This window comes from Schistocerca americana, chromosome 5 (assembly GCF_021461395.2).
Source record: "Schistocerca americana isolate TAMUIC-IGC-003095 chromosome 5, iqSchAmer2.1, whole genome shotgun sequence".
Lineage (NCBI taxonomy): Eukaryota > Metazoa > Arthropoda > Insecta > Orthoptera > Acrididae > Schistocerca > Schistocerca americana.
This window is the reverse complement of record NC_060123.1, coordinates 565,434,148-565,448,633: the sequence shown is the minus strand read 5'-3', so window position 1 is coordinate 565,448,633 and position 14,486 is coordinate 565,434,148. Positions and strand designations below refer to the sequence as shown.

The 14,486-nt window shown below is 40.3% G+C and overlaps 1 protein-coding gene across 1 annotated transcript in view; it reads left to right on the top strand.

The window, feature by feature from the left end:
• Positions 1-14,486, top strand: part of LOC124615984 (visual pigment-like receptor peropsin) — a 173,328-nt gene that overhangs the window by 153,556 nt on the left and 5,286 nt on the right. The gene's annotated exons all lie outside the window — the stretch shown is intronic.

Genomic DNA, 14,486 nt, shown 5'->3' with positions numbered 1-14,486 from the left:
ATTGCATCAACACCTTTCTGAATAATAAATGGATGAACCATAGCAAAGGACTGACCTTCTTCAGTACGTAATACAAAGAGGAACTGAGGTGCAGCTGCGAGAGGCCGGGAATCTTTAGCCTCATTATGTTTATATTTAGTAGACTTGGACTGGGATGGTGATTGTCTCATTGCAAGAAAATCCCAGATGATTGCCAGTCCAGCATATCTGATGGTGCAATCCTTCCAACTAGTGGCCCCCCTCAGAGGGAGGACTCAGCTGCCTTAGGTTACTGTTCACACTTCAGGTCACATCTCCCAAATTCCTGACAGAGGGATCAATTGGCAATCACCCCTCCCTGGGCCTGGCCTGTACTATGGGGTGTGGGTGAACCCTATCTGTCAACCCTGGGCTGGGAATTACATGTTACCCACACACATGTTACACATCAGATGCATGGGCTTGCCTTCAGGAGCACACAGGGAGGAAGAAGAAACAAAGAGCAACCTCAAACAGCAAAGCAGGGGAAGGATAGGAGATGGAGAAAGAAAGAAAAAAGAGTGTAGGGGCTCTTCTGATGACAGGCTACTGAAAATTCAGAACTCATTGCCAAAAATACCCCAGGTATGTTCCCCAAGGGAAGGGAAAAAGAACAGCAGGAGAATAGACATTCAGCACAGAGGGGAAAAGGTGCTGCAAAGGCTGGAGCCCCATGGTTGCCAAGCACAAACTCACCAAAGAGTGGTGAGCCCTCTGGGGGATCCTATTCAGGTGTAGGTCATGTCCAGTATATCCCTATCTCCCAATTGTAGCAACAGGCATTGTACTCATATGATATTTCACTTGTTTTTAATTTTAAAAACCAACACCCTCAGTTGCAAAGTTTACCTAGATTTACCTAGGTTTCAGTTGGGATAACCCAACCTTCTTCAGAATAAAAGTAACTACCGTCATCAAGCTGAAACTACAAATCCACAAATTATCATCAGACTGTAAAAACTTATCTGAAACTGCCTCAGCCCCACTTTGCAACCGCGATGCAGGAGCCAAGAGTGCTATACTGGAACTGACCGTATCGCCATGAGGCCCGCCTAGGTGGACACAATACCTTGAGCCTGCACATAAACTATGTGATGGGTACTTGTCGGGACAAGACGCGAACCTAACTCCTGACCTTGAATTTACTAGTAAAGTGAAATAAAAGAATGGTACAGCTGAGGAAAAGGGAATATATGTTATCCTGTGCAGAACATACTTAGATTGACTGTCTTAACATTTATGAAGTATTCGTTGGTCACGATATGAGGAAGACATCATGTGCTTACAACTGTCTAGTAAATTTTGTGCTTAAGCACGAAGTTTAATCACCTAAAAAGAACTTAGGAGTGGGAAGGATAATATAAAGCCAACATCATCATTATTATGACTAGGTCTAAAAATTATTTTTGAGACATAAATGTTAAGCATTTTCTTAGCTATGGTTACAACGTATGAACATCCTATTGACTTAGCACTCAAATGGTCATGAATGAACTTATGAATAAGTTTACATCTAATCTGTAACATCCGGCAATAAGGGCCATATAAAATAGATGGTCATTATTCCTTATTAGTATATTTGACCTGAAATGGTCTATAATCAAGTCAAAATAAACTAATGCATGTGCCTGATTGAACTTCATAATGAAGTTATGGTTATGAGTTACAGAAAACACTAAAGTAGGTGATAATGTGGCAGTAATGGGGTACTCAATTTGTCTTCATGAAGATGATCCAAACAAATACTTTAATAACTGTGTGTGGAACACTGCCATCATAATTCAGGCCTGGTTACCACTGCCATTGAACTTAGGGAATGACAGCATAATTATATTCAAAGCTAAAGTGTGACTTGGCGAACACCGCTCCAGTCAACACACTTAAAACTATTGACCGACAGAGGTCAATTATGCTGAAAGCTTAAGTGTGACTTGGTGAAAATCACTCCGGTCAACACACTTAAAATAATTGACCGACAAAGGTCAATAAGTACTTAAAGAACTAGTCTAAGCTATAGGAGGATGACGGGAAAATGGTTAAATTATGATGTGATTTGGCGAACAATGCTCCACAGGACACCTTTAAACTTCATTGAGTAAGATCAATTCAAACTGATCCGAGTAGCCTGAACCAAAACTTCATATCCAGTAGATTGTGGCAAGGTGACGTTACCTTCCCATGATACTTATATGGATATGACTGTCATTAATTATGTTAATAAAAAGTTGTGTATGACTAGGTGATGGCATCACTGCTGTCATATACACATAATATTGACCACAATCGGTCATATCGAAGGATTATGTGGTTGCACCTATATTCTATAATGGGGTAGTGATTTGGTGATCGTCATTCTGGTTGCTACATGTACATGCTATTGACCGATGAAGTTATTATCCACAAATTAAATCAAGTGTTGAAACCGTTCTTAACTCTAGAACGTGCATACTGAATTTCGGTTGACCATCTGTGTGCATGTTCAATGTATTCAATATGCCAAATATTAACTATTTACGCTGCTACCCTATATAATAATGAAATATTAATTAGGTAACTGAATATTCCTATATAACTAATAGACACTTTCATAGATGGGTCCAAAAATTTTTTTTATGGTGTCAACCTATGAGAGTACAGACATATGTTGGTAAGGGTAAAGCATACCCCACATTAACATTACGGTGGATGTAATAATGGTTGTAAACCTTCAAAGAAGCTTCTATATCGCAGCTAAAGTTGGTAATTAAGAAGGTTGTTTTTGTCATGTAGTAAATGTTTAAAAATTTGCATTTCCTCTAAAATGTCTAACCTTGCACCTTTTACTTCACAATGCAAGAGCTGAGTATTGTGTGTGTGTGTGTGGGGGGGGGGGGGGGGTCCCCAGTTTTAGTCGGAATATGCTCCTTGTACCTTGTTAATAAGGCTCTTCCTGTTTGGCCAATATAAAATTTCAGACAGTCGCCACATGTGATCTTGTATGTTCCGGATAATGACAATTTATCTTCAGGCTTTTTTGAACTATGAATCAGATTCTTCTGAAGACTATTATTAGTGGAAAAAATCCCTGATTTTTCAAAAGACGCCCAATTTTATATGAAACTTTGCCTGTAAAAGGAATAGGTACTATGGCAGACGGGGTAACGTCTGGCACGGTACCTAATGTAGAAGCTGTCATCATTCTGTTATTGTTTACTTTCTTGTTACAGAGCTGTCTCACAATTTTGTTCATTGTGTTTTACCTTTTCCCAAGAGCTCCAACCTACGTATTTCAAATTTAGCGTGATCTAATTCAGCCTGAAAGACACAAATATTTTTATTCTCTCTCTCATTACATCCTTAGTGCCTGCACACACTCTGTTTCTCACATTTGATAGAGTAGTGCTTCCATCAAAGATCAGAGCAGGCTATGAAGTCATCACAGTCTGACCGTGCATTCCAGTGTCAATGTTACAACCACATCTGAATGTCCTGTCAAAACCCAGTGAAACGGGTTACTTGTGGTAGGAGTGCTCACGAGGGTGATTGCCAATCTCCTTCTCCCTACTGTATCAAATACAGTGGCGACCATGCATCCTCATCCTGACAACATCCCATGTATCTCGATGAGAAGGCCATCCGAGAGACCTGGGTGAAGGAAAAGTGCCTTACCCTGTCGCTTCCAAGTTGTTAGCTAGTCAAAAGCCCTGCATTTTACCATCTGTCACTTACAGTACTGTCCTTGCTGCATACCACCCCACAAAGGATGTGGCCACGCAGACTTGCAACCTCAGATTCAGCACGGCAGTTGTAAAATTGTCTATTGTCATGATAGCATCCCTGTCTCCTTCTCCTCCAGTTGTGTAACAAGCCCCCAAATGTTCACCTCTACACAACTGGCAGGCTGGAAAGGGCAGAAGGAATACTCCTGTGAAGACTTTTTATATCCCTGCAGCCAACAAACATCTTCATCTGACAACCATGCAAAGGCTCCAAGAATTACACCAAAAGCTAATGGTCTGCTCCATTGCCAACACAAGAGATCCTCTTCAGTGGTGTCACCACGTGATATCTTCACCCAGTGGACCTCCATTTTTTAAACCTGGAATCTACAGGCTGATCCAGTGAGAAAGCCGATGCCTCTGTAGATCTTGTAGAGGAGGATATTCCAGATTCTGCACCTTGTAGCAGTGAGTCTTCAAAGGCTGGTACTCGGCAACTGCTGAGGTGACAACCCTTCATTTTTTCCCTCACCCCCTTCCCCCATCATGACTCTCCTCCAGTGGAATGTTTCCAACATTAGATCTAACAAGAAGAAATTATGGCTGCTCTTGGAATTGCAGCATCCACTTGTGTTCTGCTTCCAGGAAACAAAACTGCATCCTCATGACTGCTTTGATCTCTCACATTCCTTTCCTGTCCACTTTGACATTCCCCCAAGAACAACATTCCGTCTCATGGGGGAGTCTTGCTACTCATCTGGGATAACATTCACAGTCAACCCATCTTCCTGACTACCTGGCTGCAAGTTGTTGCAGTCCACATTTTCTTTACTCGCCTCACCTTTGTCATTCAGAGTCACTAGGGCAGATTTCCACCAGTTTGTTGGGCAGCTACCTCACCCTTTTTTGCTGCTTTTGACTTTAATTCACACCATTCCTTTTGGAGTGCTTCCATAACCTGACTGGGATGTGTCCTCTTTGCTGACATTTTCAGTCAACTCAGCTTCATTTGTCTTAACACTGGAGTATCCACATTCCTTTCAAACTCCATGCACACCTATTCCCATTTGGTCCTCTCATTTTGCACTGCTCAACTTGCTCATTATTTCAAGTGGTCCATTCCGTCTTACACATACTCAAGTGACCATTTCCCTTGTGCTATCTGTTTGCTGACTCCTACCTCACCTATATGTAAAGTCGATTGGCAAATTTCTAAGGCTGACTGGAGACTGGCAACCTTAGACGATCAACATTTCCCCAGTTGTGATGACCAGGTAGAATGCTGCACAAACATTATGCTAACCACCACAAAACCTTTACTGCACTGTCCCCCAGTGGACTGACACAACCCATGATTCAATTTGTGGATAAAGACGAGCTCTTCACATTTTTAATTGTCATCATATGATGGTGAATTGAATTCTTTATAAACAGCTACATGCGCAGTGTCATTGCATTCTTCGGGAGAGCAAAAATCTAGCTCAATTTCATTTACCAGTTCTTTTAACAGTTCCACTCTCTCTTCCATTGTGTGAGCCAACCTCTGATGGCTAGCTAGGACCAAAGTCCATTCCCAAATTTCCAGTCTGACCATAGCAGATGATGTCATTAACTGACCTTTCTGTCTCCAACATCTTCAGTTGCTATTTTGTGGACCTTTCGAGCTCCACCCATTAACACCCTGCCTTCCTCCATTGGAAATGAATGGAGGAGGCTCAGGTGATATCCTTCTCCTCTCAGAATCATGAATGCTACAATGCTGCCTTTACTAAGCGGGAGCTAGATAATGCTTTCGCATCAGCCTGATCTTCCACCCCATGGCTGGACGATGTTCACATTCGGATGTTGCAGCACCTTTCTCTTGTGGCCAAACACTTTCTCTTTCATATGTACAATTGTATCTGGGCAGAGGGCAACTGTCATACCCGTACCTAAGCTTGCTAAGGATAAACACCTTCTTTCTGGCTACTGCCACATTTCTGTCACCAGCAGTGTTTGCAAGGTGACAGAATGCATGATTCAGCTGATACTGTGGCTTGAATCTCGCAATTTATTAACCACTGTACAACATGGATTTTGAATGCACCGTTCCTCAGTTGATCATATCATCACTTTGTCAACCCTTGTCATGAACGATTCTCTGCAGAAATACCAGGCTGTAGCTGTGTCTTTTGATTTGGGGAAAAGCTATGACACTTGCTGGGAATTGGTATCCTCCGTACTTTCTACACTTGGGGTTTCCGAGGCTGCCTGCCCTGTTTCCTTCAGGAATTTTCGAAAGAGTGAGTTTTCAAGGTACATGTGGGGTCTGCATTGTCAGATACTTCCATCCAGGAAAATGGGGCACCTCAGGGCTCCATCCTGAGTGTCACCCTCTTTGCTATCACCATTAATCCTATTGTGGCCTGTCTCCTACTGGACACCTCCAGCTCCCTTTTTGTTGTCAATTTTGTGATCTATTGCAGTTCTCCATGGATTCGTCTTCTTGCACTATGTCTTCAACAATGTCTCGTCCCTCTTTTCTCATGGCACATTGACAATGGATTTCACTTTTCCACTGACAAAGCTGTTTGTATGAATTTTTGGCAGTGCAATGGGGCTCATACTTGATAGGGAACTTTCTTGGTTCTCCTACATGTCTTACCTGGCCACCCACTGTACCCAGTCCCTTAATGTCCCATGTGTCCTCAGTGGTACTTCCCAGGGAGTGGATTGGACTGCCCTCCTCCATTTGTACCAATCCCTTGTCTGTTCAAAACTAGACTTTGGGTGTTGGATTTGTGCATCTGCATATCCATCCATGTTATGCCATCTAAATACAATCCACTGTCATGGAATCTGTTTGGCCACTGGTGCCTTTTACATTATCCCAGTTGAGATTCTCTATGCAGAACCTGCCAAACTACTTTTCTCACACCAGTGTGATGTTCTGCTCAGCAGATCTGCATGCCATTTGTCTGCCATGCCTGGTTACCCATCCTATGCCTCCTTCTTCAATGACTCCTTTGACCACCAGTACAGGGACTGCCCCTTTTCTCTGTTGCCTCCTGGAGTTCACTTTCAGCTATTGCTCTGGCAGCTTAGCTTCACACTACCTGCCATTTTCTCAGTGGGTGTGAACCCTTCACCACCCTGACTTCATGCAGCAGCCCCCGTTCTAATTGGACTTCATTCACTCCCTAAGGACGCTACTCCAAATATCTATCTCTCGCTGTAAGTTTCTTGACCTTCGCATGGAACTTAACAATAGTACCTTTGTGTATACTGATGGCTCTTGGAATGACCATGGTGTCAGGTGTACCTTTATCATTGGTGTCGACCATTTTCGTATTGGCTTTCAGAACTCTGCTCAGTATTTACAGCAGAGCGCTTTGCCTGTATCAGGCCATGCAGTACATCCAGTGACACAGGATTTTCAATTGTGTCATTTGCTCTGATTCTCTTGGTGTCCTTCAGAGCCTCTGTGTGCTGTACGCAGTCCATCCTTTAGTGCAACAGATCCAATAGAGCTTCCACTTGCTCACTCTTGAGGGAGCCATGGTGATGTTTATATGGGTCCCTGGTTATGGCAGTCTGATGGGAAAGGAGGCTCCTGACACTGCTGCCAAGGCTGCAGTCCTCCTGCCTTGGCTTGATAGTTCTTCCATTCTTCTGATGATCTCTGTGTTGCTGTCTGTCAGCAGCTGGTGTCATTTTGGCATCACCACTGGTCGTCCATTCATGGGAACAAGCTCCAGGGAATTAAACCTTTCCCAGCAGCTTAGTCAACCTCCTCTAGGCCCTCTCACAGCGATGTCATTTTAGCTAGGTTGCATACTGGGAACTGTCATTTTATCCATCACCATTTTTTAAGTGGTGCTCCCCCACTACTTTGTGCTAATTGTCAACCACCTTTAATGGTTGATGGAATGCCCTTTTTTTAACCACTTACGTTCTAATGTATGTTTTCTGTCTGAGTTGGCTGTTTTAGTGAATGGCACATGGGTTGTCATCCGCTTTTTATTTCTTACCTATTGTAGCAATATGGTAAAGGACTTTTAACCTTTAGTTCAGGACCTCTGTTGTCTCTACTGCATAATTTGTGGGCCTTCCTTCAAGAGGAAGTCTTTGTTCTTAGCTCTCTTTCCTTCCATTGATTGGGCTCAATGCATAGTCACTTTTAACTGCTTTTTCATCTTAGTGCTCTAAGGTTCTGACATGGGTGCATATGACCTTAGTTGATTTTGCACCCTAAAACAAAACCTGAATAAGAGAGGAAAAGACAGGTTAGCTGAGCATCTTGTAGATAATATACAGGGGGCCACCTCACACATAGCAATATCCCTGTGGTTGCTGGTGTCAGAGGGACACATTTTTTTAGGTTAGAATCAGGTTTCAGGCACCCTGTTTTGAAAGAAGTGAAAATAATAGAAGAGCCTCACAAAATGCTTAATGATGGACAGAAGTAAGGTTAGCTTATTTCATCGAAGTATTACAGGACTGAGTATTAAAGTAGAAGAGCTTCTTGTCTGTTTCAAAAACTTAGAGAGCTCTGAAAAGATAAACATTCTGTGCCTGACTGAGCTCCTCATGTACCACAGAGTTAGATAAGTTACATATAAAAGATTACATTATTGGAGCTTACTTGTGCAGAAATAACATAGGAAAAGGAGGAGTTGTTACATACATTAAAACAGAACACAAGTTCAGAAACATTGAGACAAGTAGATTTTGTAGTGATCAGTGCATAGAAGGGTGTACTTGTGAATTAATGCTGGAAAATAGTTTACTTTTAATTGTAACTGTATATAGATCCCCACTGTGAAATTTTGAACTATTTACGAGGAATCTGGATTCTTTACTGTGGTACCTGTCAGACAGCAGCAAGCAATTAATAATCAATGGTGACTTCAATATGGATTTTCTAAAGAATTCTAATAGAAAAAATTATATAGGAACCTTACATGGGTCCTACAATTTTGTCTCAATAATTAACTTTCCAACATGAGCGGATAAAGGCAGCAAGACCCTAATTGATAATGTTTTGTTTGATGAAGCTCAAAGTAAGAAAATACAGTTTACTCAACAAATGATCTCTCTCTGGTCATGATGCACAGTTAGATGGTATAAATAACATGGCAATGGATACTCCTCAGTGGAAATCAGATAGAATAATTAATGACTCCAGGGCAAATGCTTTTAAGAATAGTTTACAGGAGATGACACGGGATGTAATTTATAATGAACCAAATGCTAACATAAAATTTAATCTGTTCCATGATAAATTCATATCATTATTTGAAAATAGATTTCTGCATAAGCTAGTCATCCAGGTAAAAAACCATGGATCACTAGAGGGATTAAAGTATCTTGTGAAAGGAAGAGGGAAATGTATATTTTGGCAAGAACAACCAGGGATCCTGCAGTAGTTACACACTATAGAAAATACTCAAAATTACTAACAAAGGTTATTAAAAAATCAAAGAATATGTACATAATGTCAGAAATCTGTGCTTCCAACAACAGATTTAAGGCAATATGGAATGTAATGAAGTGAGAGACAGCACAGCCAGCCACAGAACAAGATGGTAGCACTATTGAACTGAATGGAAGGGCTATAAATCATGAGTCACAAGTAGCAAATGCATTTAATAATCATATTTTAGATATAGTAGAAAGCATAGGGACAAACAGTTCAAGAGCAAAATCACAGCAGTATGTTGAGAATGATAAAATTCAATCATATGAATGTAGCACCAACTTCTCCTTCTGAAATTAAGAAAATTATACATTCACTCAAAAATAAAGGCTCATCCAGTTTTGGTGGTGTTTCCAACAGAGTGCTAAAAATTTATTCTCATGTAATAAGCCCAATCTTGTCTGAAATATATAATGCATCACTAACTCAAGGTATTTTTCCAGAGAGACTGAAATATGCCATTGTTAAATCTCTTTATAAGATAGGTGATAAGAGAGATGTCATTAATTACCAGCCTGTTTCACTGATGGCATCATTCTCCAAGATATTTGAGAAGGTGATAAATCCTAGAATAGTATCTCACCTTAGCAACAATAGTATGCTTAGCAAATCACCGTTTGGACTGCGTAAGGGGTGTTCTACTGAGAATGCCGTTTACATGTTCGCTAACCAGATTTTACAAGCATTAAATAATAAAATAGCACTGGTTAGTATTTTCTGTGACACCTCTAAGGCATTTGACTGTATGAATAACAGTATTCTCCTAGATGAAGTAAAATGTTATTGGATTGGTGGTATAGCCATTGCATATTTTCATTTAATAATGTCATGTGGAATAATGTTATGGGGTAACTCATCTTTCAGATAGAATGTCTTCATAGTGAAAAAACTTGCTATGAGAATAATATGTGGTGCTCACCCACTATCATCTTGTAGATAACTGTTTAAGGAGTTGGGCATTCTGACTACTGCTTCACACTATATTTACTCCCTCATGAAGCCTGTTGTAAATAATTTGTTACAGTTCAAGAGGAACACTAGGGTAAATAATTACAATACCAGAAGGAAAAATGATGTTCATTACTCCACATTAAGGTTGTCTTTAGCATAAAAAGTGCTCACAATGCTGCAACAAAAATTTTTCAGTTGCCCAGTTATATAAAATGTCTGACAGACAGCAAAGTAAAATTTGATAACAAACTGAGAAAGTTTCTCCTTGACAACTCGTCCTATTCCATAGAAGAATTTATGTTACCATAATGTGTAAAAAAATTACTAAATTACTGTGTATCTTTTTCTCTTTTTGTAAAAAAAAAAAAAGAGAGAGATTAGAAATGTTCAGAATGCAACCTTATGTACAAATTAGTGATATGACTGTATAATGACTCATCCCACATCATGATGGTCTATCATGCAAAATGATACATGGAACATGTTACTAAATAACTAACTAGCAGAGGTTGAGGTTGAACAAAACCATGTTGAACATTAACTTTCCACAACATTTCATGATTATCAGTGTATGTGGATGGCTTTCTACATTGCTAATAAATTGGGAAAAAAATGGCAGTGATGTTCAGAACTTTCATTAAAGCAAAGACATGTTCTGTAAACTGTATTTCAGTGTTATAAAGAAATACTGTTTTTAACATACAAATACCAAGTATGTATTTTCAGAATGACCACAGAGGATGATTTATGAATAAAAGCAAAACATGTCATAACAGTACTTTTGAACTGCTGTTAGCTATGAAAGAAAAGCCAAAAATAATGTATAATGTGGAAGATGGCCAAGCAAAGAAACATATCATGTAATTCATGATTATCACTATTTTCACAATTAGTGTAGATTTAATTTTTCCCCCCTTGTCAAACCTATCAAAAGCAGTACCATTGGGTTTTTAAAGTCCTTTCCTGATATTAAGCATTATTTCCATTTGTAATTAGTTCCAGGCTCAAAATGTTCAATTAAATTAACTTAGGGTATGCAAGTACTGATACAGTTAACTCATATGTTTATCCTGTAAAACATTATGCCCTTGTTGGAGTGACTACAGAATGCTCGCACTGATAGTTTTTTACTCCATTCATTCACTCACTCATTATGTTCTACAAACCTCACCATAAAGGAAATCCTTTGGGGACATGGAACAAGCCATGGTATAAACTCAGAAGTGAACACTGCTTGCTCTACTCATATTGACAATTAGGGGAATTATTTTTACTATATATAGTAGGATAAGAGAAGCTATTTTGAAGGAAACAAAGGCTCTCTTTGTTTCTCTTGCACTACCAAGTTACTCTACTTATCTACTACTTTATACTAACTAGTTTTTAAGTGTAGCTGCAAGGGTAGGACTAGAAGATAGTGTGTCAGTGTTAACATCTACATCTACACCTACATCTACATTTATACTCCACAAGCCACCCAACGATGTGTGGCAGAGGACACTTTACATGCCACTGTCATTACCTCCCTTTCCTGTTCCAGTCGCGTATGGTTCGTGGGAAGAACGACTGCCGGAAAGCCTCCGTGCACCCTCGAATCTCTCTAATTTTACATTCGTGATCTCCTCGGGAGGTATAAGTAGGGGGAAGCAATATATTCGATACCTCATCCAGAAATGCACCCTCTCGAAAACTGGACAGCAAGCTACACCGAGATGCAGAGCACCTCTCTTGCGGAGTCTGCCACTTGGGTTTGCTAAACATCTCTGTAATGCTATCACGCTTACCAAATAACCCCGTGACGAAACACGCCACTCTTCTTTGGATCTTCTCTATCTCCTCCGTCAACCCGACCTGGTATGGATCCCACACTGATGAGTAGTACTCAAGTATAGGTCGAACAAGTGTTTTGTAAGCCACCTCCTTTGTTGATGGACTACATTTTCTAAGGACTCTCCCAATGAATCTCAACCTGGTACCCGCCTTACCAACAATTAATTTTATATGATCGTTCCACTTCAAATCGTTCCACTCGCATACTCCCAGATATTTTACAGAAGTAACTGTTACCAGTGTTTGTTCCGCTATCATATAATCATACAATAAAGGCTCCTTCTTTCTATGTATTCACACATTTGTCTATGTTATGGGTCAGTTGCCATTCCCTGCACCAAGTGCCTATCCGCTGCAGACCTTCCTGCATTTTGCTGCAATTTTCTAATGTTGCAACTTCTCTGTATACTACAGCATCATCCACAAAAAGCCGCATGGAACTTCTGACACTATCTACTAGGTCATTTATATATATTGTGAAAAGCAATGGTCCCATAACACTCCCCTGTGGCACAACAGAGGTTACTTTAACGTCTGTAGACGTCTCTCCATTGAGAACAACATGCTGTGTTCTGTTTGCTAAAAACTCTTCAATCCAGCCACACAGCTGGTCTGATATTTCGTAGGCTCTTACTTTGTTTATCAGGTGACAGTGCAGAACTATATCGGACGCCTTCTGGAAGTCTGGGAGCCTGTACCTAATATTTTCTGGGTCTCATGAACAAATAATGTGAGTTGGGTCTCACACGATCGCTGTTTCTGGAATCCATCTTGATTCCTACTGAGTAGATTCTGGGTTTCCAGGAATCATGTGATACACGAGCAAAAAACATGTTCTAAATTTCTGCAACAGATCGATGTCAGAGATATAGGCCTATAGTTTTGCGCATCTGCTCGACAACCCTTCTTGAAAACTGGAGCTACCTGTGCTCTTTTCCAATACTTTGGAACCTTCCGTTCCTCTAGAGACTTGCAGTACACAGCTGTCAGAAGGGGGGCAAGTTCTTTCGCGTACTGTGTGTAGAATCGAACTGGTATCCCGTCAGGTCCAGTGGACTATCCTCTGTTGAGTGATTTCAGTTGCTTTTCTATTCCTTGGACGCTTATTTCGATGTCAGCCATTTTTTCGTTCGGGGAGGATTTAGAGAAGGAACTGACTTGCGGTCTTCCTCTGTGAAACAGCTTTGGAAAAAGTTGTTTAGTATTTCAGCTTTACACGTGTCATCCTCTGTTTCAATGCCATTATCATCCCAGAGTGTCTGGATATGCTGTTTCAATCCACTTACTGATTTAATGTAAGACCAGAACTTCCTAGGATTTTCTGTCAAGTCGGTACATAGAATTTTACATTATATATATATATATATATATATATATATATATATATATATATATATATATATATGCTTGTGTCTGTGTATGTGTGGATGGATATGTGTGTGTGTGCGAGTGTATACCTGTCCTTTTTTCCCCCTAAGGTAAGTCTTTCCGCTCCCGGGATTGGAATGACTCCTTACCCTCTCCCTTAAAACCCATATCCTTTTGTCTTTCCTTCTCCTTCCCTCTTTCCTGACGAGGCAACCATTGGTTGCGAAAGCTAGAATTTTGTGTGTATGTTTGTGTTTGTTTGTGTGTCTATCGACCTGCCAGCGCTTTTGTTTGGTAAGTTTCATCATCTTTCTTTTTTAGAGATATATATATATATATATATATATATATATATATATATATATATATAAAACAAAGATGATGTGACTTACCAAACGAAAGTGCTGGCACGTCGATAGACACACAAACAAACACAAATATACACACAAAATTCTAGCTTTCGCAACCAACGGTTGCTTCATCAGGAAAGAGAGAAGGAGAGGGAAAGACGAAAGGATGTGGGTTTTAAAGGAGAGGGTAAGGAGTCATTCCAGTCCCGGGAGCGGAAAGACTTACCTTAGGGGGAAAAAAGGACGGGTAAACACTCGCGCGCGCACACACACACACACACACACACACATATCCATCCACACATATACAGACACAAGCAGACATATTTAAAGACCAATGTCTGCTTGTGTCTGTATATGTGTGGATGGATATGTGTGTGTGTGCGAGTGTATACCCGTCCTTTTTTCCCCCTAAGGTAAGTCTTTCCACTCCCGGGATTGGAATGACTCCTTACCTTCTCCCTTAAAACCCACATCCTTTCGTCTTTCCCTCTCCTTCTCTCTTTCCTGATGAGGCAACAGTTTGTTGCGAAAGCTTGAATTTTGTGTGTATGTTTGTGTGTCTATCGACCTGCCAGCGCTTTCGTTTGGTAAGTCACATCATCTTTGTGTGTGTGTGTGTGTGTGTGTGTGTGTGTGTGTGTGTGTGTGTGTGTGTGTGTATATATATATATATATATATATATATATATATATATACTGTAAACTGATGCATATCATATCAGTTTGAGAAAAGACTCATCCAAATGATTTATGGAACATGCAACTAGCTAACTAATTAAGAGGGAATGTTATCACCAATCTTTATACCGG